General features: G+C 40.3%; 1 pseudogene; it reads left to right on the top strand.

Moving 5' to 3' along the window:
• Nucleotides 1-414: 414 nt before the first annotated feature.
• Nucleotides 415-8,087, top strand: LOC122083831 (annotated as a pseudogene).
• Nucleotides 8,088-9,375: the final 1,288 nt, after the last annotated feature.

Genomic DNA, 9,375 nt, shown 5'->3' with positions numbered 1-9,375 from the left:
TATTATTATTATTATTCCATGGCTGGTTCTATGCTCTCAGTATATGACCTCCATTATCCCATGCTTAAACTATTTGTCATTATTCAAAATGGCAAAGCCTAATTGCAATTATGAGAATGGCAGTGAAGTGAGTAGCAGAAGGCAGAAATAGTATGAGATTTTGATCTAAAAAGCTTTACATCTCTTTGGAGCCTTTTGGGTTTGGATTGTAAAAGGTTTTTTTTTTTTTTTCATCATCATGGTTATATGAAGGGGCTCATTCTTGGAGAGGCCCATAAGAAGTTCAATCTGGACTCTGGAATTTCAATTACACTATGGTTGGGCCTTGGGCTCATTGATTTCAAAAATTCATCAAATCACCCACTGCGGCCCAATTTGTAAACTAATAATTTAGATTCCCGGTGTCCACCTTGTTATTGACAACTTGACTCAGAACCATGGAAAATACAAAGCTTTTGGAGTTGGGAGTTTATAGAAACTGTGGTGGACTGCATCAATAGCCTACTCTCTCTAGAATCTCCCATGGAAGATTGCCAACATTACTAATTTCTGCCTTCCAAATCCTAAAGCTCCTGATCTTATACCTCGTGAAGGCCAATTTGGGTTCATTCTCAATCTTCAAAACCTGCATTTAAATGTCTTCTTAACAGATTTATAATAGAGTAAAAAGGAAGATCAATCCATAAAAGAAGAAGAAAGATCCTTCTGGGTTGTCATTACTTAGTTAGGCAGCTACTTAATTTGTCAAATTATCACAAACTTACAATTAATTGAATCATCCATGGCCGGCCATGGTAGCCAAAGTCACCGTTTTGGTTGCTAAAGCTTGAGACCATCACGTTCGTGTTTTCCTCTTCCTCTTTCTCTCTGAATAGATCAATGATCCATCGGAATTCACAATCCAATCCATGAAGGCATTTGACATTATTATTATTATTATAATGCGGGTTCATTACTGCTTTCTTTCTCTACCCAAGGAGGAAGAGGAGGCGGAGACGGGTAGTGGGTCATCGATCTCGCAATGGCCATGGACAGTGGAGACATTGGTGCCTCCGGTCAGATGCTTCCGGAACTCGTTCATGACATCGGGCGGAGCAGTGGGTTTGGAGACGTTTACAAGCGAGAGTGTACGGATTTAAGCCGGAGAATTGGGCTTCTCTCTCGGTTGTTTGAGGATATGAGGGACTTCAAGGGTGACAACAATGCCCATCCCTTCACTTCCACATCGTCTTCCTCTTCTTCTTCTTTGAAAGATCTGCTGGGAGTGCTTCGCTCTGCTAAGCGGCTTCTTCTCGTTGCACGGAATTATGATTCCAAAACCTCTCCTGTAAGTGCTTTCATTGGTTTCACTTTAGTTCACACTCCGCTACTGTTGTGTCAACCCAGTACTACATGAAATTTTGGAAGCTTTTGGGAAATTGATTCTGGTATCTGTTCATTGCAATCGAAAAGGGTTTTGATTTACATTGATATAATTCCACCAGTATTTGCAAAATGTGTACACTTACCCTAAGACTTCCAAGGACTAAAGTGAATGTAATCTATTCTTAATGTCCTTGTGATATGAGTGGGAAGCTATCTTGCCAGCTTCTCTATTTATTACAAGATCATGAAAGGGATTAGTGGTTACATTTGTCTAATTTTATCTTGAAGTCCTAGTGTTTTTCTCTAAACCTTCTGTTGCTTGATCTAGGATCTAAGTTGCAAGAAAGTCACCTTCCAGTTCCAATGTATAACATGGAAGTTGGAGAGAGCATTGGGTAACATACCATATGATCAATTCAATATATCTGAGGAAGCTCAGGAACAAGTAAGAGTTCAGCAATACATAGTGCCTTTGACACTACTGAACTGCCACTAACATTCTCTTTCACCAGGTTGAATTGGTTCGAACACAGTTGAGAAGAGCAGCAAAAAGGAATGGATCTCTGAATTCAAAAATAGTTTCTCGTGCCTTATCCGAGCCACTTGACAAAACGAATATGCCAGATTCAGGTAACAGAGTAATTAGAAGCTTGCATCATAAATCTCGAGCACTGGTGGACATTGTTCCTAAAGTTAATGGAAAGATGGGGCATCATCTGGAACAGATGATACATGAACGGGCAAGACCTCAGAGAGTCTCTTCATCTTCTGAGGCCTACATATTGAACAAAGCCGACTCAAACAAGGAAGATGATCTGGCTGGAAAGAGTTCAGAGGAAAGGAATAAGCCTGACTCGATAGTTACTCCTGATGATTCTTAAGGATCCATGCACTGTCATACACCCTCGCATCTCTCAGCCCACTAGTATCAAACCCATGTGTACTTGGTCATTCTGTTATGATTCATTTCTTGCCAGATGCAATGCCTATATATATATATATATATATATATATATATGTAATCATCCTTTATTAATAAATCATTGAGATATTACAAACCTCACATGGTATCAGTCGGTTATATGCTCTGATGAGCTTGAGTTCTTGCTAATGGCGTCGTCTTCTCCAAATGGCTCTGTTACTGATCCTGGCTCCTCTTCATCTCTCGTCTCCATCAATGTGTCTCCACATCTGCCGCTGAAGCTTGGTCCCTCAAACTTTCTGCTTTGGCATGCTCAGTTCTTGCCACTTCTCCGTGGTCACAACCTTCTCAGATATGTGAATAGCACATTTCCTAAACCTTTGGTGGTTGATTCTGATCCATCTTCTCTGGCGGCTGCTACACTCTGGGAGCGGCAAGATCAGATTGTCTTGAGTTGGATAATTTCGTCGTTGTCGGAATCTGCAATATCTCATGTTGTTAGCGCTGAGACATCCTATGATGCCTTGTCTGCTCTTTCAAGAATCTATGCTCCTTCTTCAAGAACTCGAGTAATGGATCTTAAATTCTGCCTCCGACTATTCCCAAGGTCATCGTGGTGATTCTTCTCAATCTCATGGTTCATCTCGCAATTGGCAATCTTCCGGTGACAAGTCTTCTTCTCAGTCACCTTCATTTACAAATCAACCACGTCAATGTTGCCAAATCTGTGACACTGCTGGACATGTTGCTACTCATTGTCCTCAAAGGTTTAATCATGCCTTCTTAGGTATGTCTACCTTTCCATCTTCTTCCTCTGTCTTTGGTCTTCTCTCTATTTTTACCTGGTTATTAGACTCTGCCTCTAACAAGCACCTCACTACAGATATTTCTAATCTGGCCTTGAATGCTCATTATATTGGTCCTGACCAAATCATTGTAGGTAATGGTCAAGCTCTTCCAATTACACATATTGGCTCTTCTAAATTTCATTCTTCCAACTGTAGTTTTGAACTCTCTAACATCTTATGTGTTCCAAGCATTCATAAAAATCTTCTTTCTGTTAATTGTTTTGCTTCAGAAAATAGAGTTTATTTTGAATTTCATCCTCATTGTTTCTTGATTAAGGACCAACAGACAAAGACAACGTTATACCAAGGCCAGAGTGAAAATGGTTTGTATTACATGCCTCTTATCTGCACTGGTCCTATATCATCTCCCTCTATTGCCATGACCAGCACTTCTGCTTCAATAGACATCTGGCATCATCGTTTTGGTCATCCGTCGTTCAAGATTGTTCGTCACATTCTTCACCAATTTCATCTTCCTACTACTAGAATAAAGACTGTTATCTGTAATGCTTGTAATCAGTCCAAGAGTCATCGGTTTCCTTTACTTCCCTCCCCTAGTATCAGCTCTGCTCCTCTTGCGCTTATTCATTGTGATCTATGGGGGGCAGCTCCGGCTGTTTCTATTGATGGATTCCATTACTATGTACTCTCTGTTGATGATTTTAGCAAATATAGTTGGCTTTATCCAATTTCTCTTAAATCTGATGTCTCTTCCATCTTTACTACATTTAAGGCATATGTTGAAAATTATTTTTCCACCAAAATAAAGTGCCTACAAACTGATGGAGGAGGAGAATTTCAGAAATTGCTTCCAAAGTTCCACTCACATGGTATTTCTTTACGTGTGTCGTGCCCTCACACTCAAGCTCAGAATGGGTCTTGCTCTCATGTTTCATCCTCACATCTCTGTTCAATACTGGACTTATGCCTTTCTTGCAGCTACATTTCTCATAAATAGGATGCCTTCATCACTCATTGGGAATATTAGTCCTTTGCAAAGGCTATTTCACACTTCTCCCGATTACCTAGTTTTAAAAACCTTTGGATGCCTCTGTTACCCATGGTTGAGGCCTTATGCTCGTAACAAGCTGTAAACTTGCTCAACTCCTTGTGTGTTCTTGGGTTACTCCCTTACCCATCGTGGCTATAAATGTCTTGATACTTCTAAAAATCGTCTTTATATTTCACATCATGTTGTCTCTGAAGAGTCCATTTTTTCCTTCTCTTTTCCCACTTCTCCACATACTTCTTCTCCACCCTATCTCACCTCCTGGTATGATGTTTCTCCACCTATTTTTCTTCCTTGCTCTCATTCATCACCACCACCATCTTATTCTTTGCCTCTTAATCCGTTATCCAATGGGCCTTTAGTCCCTGCTCCTATGCCTATATCATTCCCAAAGCCCATTCCATTGTCACTGTCTAAGCCTATTTCATTATCTGAGCCCAATTTTTCACCCAGGCCTATTATTGGTTCCCAATTACATGGGTCTGATTCATCAAGTTCCCAATTACATGGGTCTGATCCACCAAGCTTTCCCTTACGTGGGTCTAATCCACCAAACCCATCTCTTTTTCTTCAAGGTTGTCTTCTTTACCCGATGTCTCATCGTCTTTACCCGATACATCCACGTCTTTATCCGAACATACCCTATCAAATATTCCTCAATCTGATCCTGTTCTCCCTCAACCACTTGCTGCTCCTTCTCATCCCATGTTAACACGATCTCGCACAGGTTCTTTGCGCCCGCCTCCTTCCCGTCTCAATCTTTCGACTACCAAGCACCCCATTTCTGCATAATCGGAACCCACATGCTACTCTCAGGCACTAAAGTTGCCTCCATGGAAAGCTGCAATGGAAGATGAATTTAACGGTTTTTTGAGGAATGGCACTTGGTGTTTGGTTCCACCATCACCCGACTACAGTGTCATCGGCTGCAAATGGGTTTTTCGTTTGAAGCGTCATTCTGATGGCACTATAAAGCGCTATAAGGCTCGTTTAGTTACGAAAGGGTTCCATCAGCGCCCAGGCCTTGATTTTACAGAAACCTTTAGTCCGGTTGTTAAGCCGGCCTCTATCAGAGTGGTTCTCTTTCTTGCGGTTACTCGTAATTGGCCTCTTCACCAATTAGATGTGCAGAACGCATTTTTACACGGGAATCTTACTGAAAACGTGTATATGTCTCAGCCTCCGGGCTTCATTGATGATTTTGCTCCTCACTTTCTCTGTAAATTGCAGCCCTCCTTATACGGTCTTAAACAGGCGCCGAGGGCCTGGTGCACAAGTTTGAGCACGTTTCTTCAATCTCATGATTTCAATGCTTCATGAACAGACTCTAGTTTTTTTATCTTTCGGAAGCAAGGCATTATTTTCTACTTTCTTATATATGTTGATGATTTAGTACTTACTGGGAATTCTATAAAGGCTATTGGGGACCTTATTCATGCTCTATCTACCCGCTTTGCCGTGAAGGATTTAGGAGACCTTCATTACTTTCTTGGGATTGAGGTATCCCGATCCAAAGATGGTTTATTTCTTAATCAAAGGAAATATATAACTGATCTTTTGACCAATACAGATATGATTGTGCAAATCCGGTTTCCCTCTTCACCGCCACTAATGGCTACAACAGGAACACCTCTATCTGATGGCATGATGTATCGTCGTGTAGTAGGTGCTTTACAATACTTGACCATGACCCGGCCAGACATTGGCTTTACGGTTAGTAAGGTTGCTCAGTTTATGCATTGTCCAACGCATGCTCACTGGACTGCTGTGAAATGTATTTTTTACGTTATTTGAAGCACACCCTCATGGATGGTTTATTCTTCAAGGCTTCTTCACCTTCTGAGCCTGTCACTTTAACATCCTATTTTGATGTGGATTGGGCAGGGTGTCCCGATGATAGACGTTCTACAACTAGTTTTGGTATTTTACTTGGTTCCCATCTTGTCTCTTGGGGATCCTGAAAGCAGCGAACTATTTGTCGTTCCTCTACGGAGGCTGAATATCGAGCAGTCGCTTCTGTTGCAACAGAGCTTTTTTGGCTTCGATCTCTGTTACAAGAACTTGGGGTTTTTCTTGTTGATGCTCCACTAATATGGTGTGACAATGTTGGGGCAATGTACCTATCTGCGAACCCAGTGTTCCACTCTCGTACAAAACATATTGAAATAGATTTTCACGTCGCAAGGGAAATGGTTGCTTTGAAGCAATTGATTGTTCGATATATTTCAACAGTGGATCAAGTTGCAGACATTCTAACTAAAGGTCTCTCCAGGCTGCGCTTTTGTTCACCCCCGTGAGCTTGAGGGGGCCTGTTAAGGATCCATGCACTGTCATAAACCCTAGCATCTGTCAGCCCACTTGTATCAAACCCATGTGCACTTAGTTATTCTGTTATGATTTATTTCTTGCCAGACGTAATTTATTAATAAATCATTGAGATATTACAAACCTCACAATGATTTCCTCTGCCCTATTTCTCTTGAATTGATGAGAGATCCTATAATTGTTGCCACTGGCCAGGTACCATTTACTGTCTCATATGTCACTCAATGTGCCTACACTCAACTAACTTCAATTAAGGACCTCTGAAACTCAACTCCACCTTAAACTCTTTCTTTTTTGTTCCCTTGATTTGCAGACTTATGAGAGGTCATATATACAGAGATGGATAGACAGTGGCAACAGAACATGCCCAAAAACTCAGCAGAAGCTTCAGAATTATACACTAACCCCAAATTATGTGTTGAGAAGTCTAATTACAGAGTGGTGTGTAAAGAACAGTGTTGAGTTGTCAATGGGACCAGTAAACAGTAGGATTAGAAAGAATGATGGATCATTTCAGGATGTTAGTGGGGACATAGAAGCCATCAATGCTCTGGTCCGTAAGCTTTCCAGTCGATCCATTGAGGACCAAAGAAGTGCTGCAGCTAAAATCCTATCACTTTCCAAAAGAAGCACAGATAATCGGATACTTACGGCAGAAGCTGGTGCTATTCCAATTCTGGTCAACCTGTTTACCTCAGAAGATGTGAGAACACAAGAGAATGTGGTGACTTGCATTACTCAAACTCTCAATATATGTGAATAATAAATCACTCATAATGCTGGCAGGTGCAGTTCCCCCAATTATCCAATTCCTCAGGATGGGAAGCATGGAAGCCAGAGAGAATGCAGCTGCAACCCTTTTTAGTTTGTCTCGTGTAAATGAGAACAAGATAATAATTGGGAAATCTGGGGCAGTAGTAGCTTTAATAGACTTTCTCCAAAATGGAAGCTCAAGAGTGAAGGAAGATGCCGCCACAGCGCTACTCTACTTGTGCATTTATCAGGGTAACAAAAGCAGGGCAGTGAAGGCAGGGATACTTGTGCCATTGAAGCAGATGCTCACAAACTCCAACAGCTGCATGGTTGGTGAAGCTCTCACAATGTTGTCAGTTCTTGTCAGCCACCAAGACTGTAACATTGCCATAGCAAAGGCCACCATCATTCCTGCCTTGATAGACCTGTTGAGGACAGGCTTGCCCTGCAACAAGGAGAATGCTGCAGCCATTCTACATTCTTTATGCAAGAAAAATGCTGAGAACCTTGAATGTATTGCAAGGCTTGGTGCTTTTATGCCCTTGAGGAAGCTGGCTAAGAGTGGAACAGATAGAGCCAAGCGCAAGGCTTCTTCACTGTTGGAGCATCTTCAAAAGTCACAGATGCTTTAAGGGTGTGGTAGCACTGGAAGGATTCAATTCAATTTTTTCACATTCCTACCATAGGAAAATATTTTTACACTGGATCATTTTTTGGGTGCGAAAACTGTAGAAAATAACAAAAGCATGGCTAAGAGTGGCACAGATCGAGCCAACTGCAAGGTTTCTTCACTATTGGAGCATCTTCAAAGTCAGCAGATGCTGTTAAGGGTCTGATAGCACTGCAAGTATTCAAATTCAATTTTTGTTTTTTTTTTTTTTTCTCTTAACATTGCTACCATGGGACACTGGATCAATTTTTGGGTGTGAAACCTGTAGAAAATAACAAGATATAGTGAACTCATTATATTTGTTTCCTGTGTATTTGTAATATTTCTTTTGTGTGTGAGAAAAACATTCATTAGTTTCTGGTTATCAGATTAACCAAACATTCCATATTTCTCCTCTTCTTTAGATATTTGGAATTATCTTTAATAGATTTCAGTTCAACTTATTCAGAAAGAGATCCTGCCTTATATGTAGAGGAATTCTAACTTCCTAAAACCACTCAATGCTGCAGCAGGGGAACCTTGCATGATTGAAGTAAGCAAACAAACTTTCCATAAATAACAATACTACTTAATAATTAAGTTCTTTTTACATTTATTTAAGCTCTGACCACAGAAAGAATAAGAATTGAAGACTTGTTAGTAGTAATTGTTCTTTCTTATCTTTTGTTTAATGTTTCCTAATAGAAATTCCCTGTGAATAAATAACAGAAACTTTCCAGTATAAGAAACATTTTTTTGAACAGATTTATTCATATAAATTTTTTTTAGGAATCTGTTGTCCTTGTAAAAAGAGAAGAACAGAGAAGGGTGAGTTTTGAAGCTCAGGATAAACTTTGGATAAATTGATGCATTGAATGATCAGAAATTTGGAAGAAAGTACAGCATTTACAGTGGTGAATGGCTTCTAAGCAGTTTTCCAAAATCATCAATGGCGGATATAAAGATGGCATAATGACCCATCAGAAAATAGTTGTTTAAGCTTGTTGAACCTTCAAATGTTGTGACAGGTTCAGTGCAGTCTCCCAACTATCCTAATGAAGCCATTGCCTTTACTATCTCTTCTATGTGAATCTACTAGGTTACTAGCATTAGTTGAAACTGAGTAAGAAGCTCCATTGGTTGGTTAAGCCTCAAAGATACAAAGAATTACAAGGAATCTGTTATCTATATTCAGTCATTGACCCCTTTCACCTTTACTCTTCCCTAAGCTTATCCTGTAGCTTACAAGTAGTCTGAAAGCTGCTCCAAGGATTCAACAAGTAGGTAAGGTTTTGTTGATGATCGATAGCTACAATCCCAAGGACACCACAAATAACATGCGACTCCTACTATTTCCACTTCGCATATGGGTTTTCTATTCTCTTTAGCCCAATAAACTCGATTCTCATTAGGCACACCTTGGGCTACTCACACGGGGATGCTTAGGCTCTGTACTGTAACGATCTAAAAAATGGGTTCTGACGTTTTTTTATTTTTTTGAAAC

The sequence above is a fragment of the Macadamia integrifolia genome, chromosome 7 (genome assembly GCF_013358625.1).
Source record: "Macadamia integrifolia cultivar HAES 741 chromosome 7, SCU_Mint_v3, whole genome shotgun sequence".
Classification (NCBI taxonomy): Eukaryota; Viridiplantae; Streptophyta; class Magnoliopsida; order Proteales; family Proteaceae; genus Macadamia; species Macadamia integrifolia.
This window is presented reverse-complemented; position numbering and strand designations above follow the sequence as displayed.